Source organism: Triticum dicoccoides, chromosome 4B (genome assembly GCF_002162155.2).
Source record: "Triticum dicoccoides isolate Atlit2015 ecotype Zavitan chromosome 4B, WEW_v2.0, whole genome shotgun sequence".
Lineage (NCBI taxonomy): Eukaryota > Viridiplantae > Streptophyta > Magnoliopsida > Poales > Poaceae > Triticum > Triticum dicoccoides.
Window position 1 is genome coordinate 464,500,166 of NC_041387.1, and position 820 is coordinate 464,500,985.

The following is an 820-nucleotide window of genomic DNA, read 5'->3' on the forward strand; positions in this document are numbered from 1 at the left end:
TCACCATTGCAGCTCAGAGACCCTTTCCTCTTGCGGAGTGCTTCAAGGTTCAGGCGAAGCCATCAGGGATTCAAGGAGCGATCCTCAGTAGCTGGGGAGCTTGGCAAGGCTCCCTAGGCGGCAGCCTCAGGAGCACCGAGAGGCACCTGCCCCTCAGCCACCGCCTCGGGACCGCTCGCCAGAGCCTCGGTGGCGGTTGCCTCAAGGGCATCGGGTCACGCCAGCTCCCCAGTGGCCCCTTCTGGGGCCCTCACCAGGACCTCAGGAGCATCGGCCTCTTGAGCAATCGGTGGCGCCTGACCCCGGAGGTCGCCCCGGTGGCACCTGGTGGCGTGCGCCCCCCCTGCCGCTTCCACATTTGAGGCACGCGCCACGGGGTCGAGAAGAAAGGGATCCACGAGCATGGGATTCTTGTGAGGCCCTTCAAGGCCTGCGGGGCACAGCCCCCACTCATCGAAGAGGGGCATGTACTTCGCCAAGTCCGCCTTGTTCGAGCACTGGTACAGGAGGCAGCCCTCCCCTGGAAGCGCGACAGGCTCTGGGTCGCCCGTCAGAAGCTCGAGCACCTTGCGCAACGTCTTGGAAGGAAGCGCAGACACTTGGAGCCTCATGGGGTCCTTGGCATCAGGGAAGGCCCACATTGGGCGGGAATGGCGCTGGAGTGGTGCGATGCGCCACTGGATGAATTCCTGCACCACCATTGGCGCCGTCACCCCGAGCTTCTTCAGCCTGGTCAACCAAGTCTAGACACGGGCAAGCCGATGGTCGACAAGCTTCACGTGCCCCCAGCCGGAGCTGGGCACCACTACCGCTCGGGAGC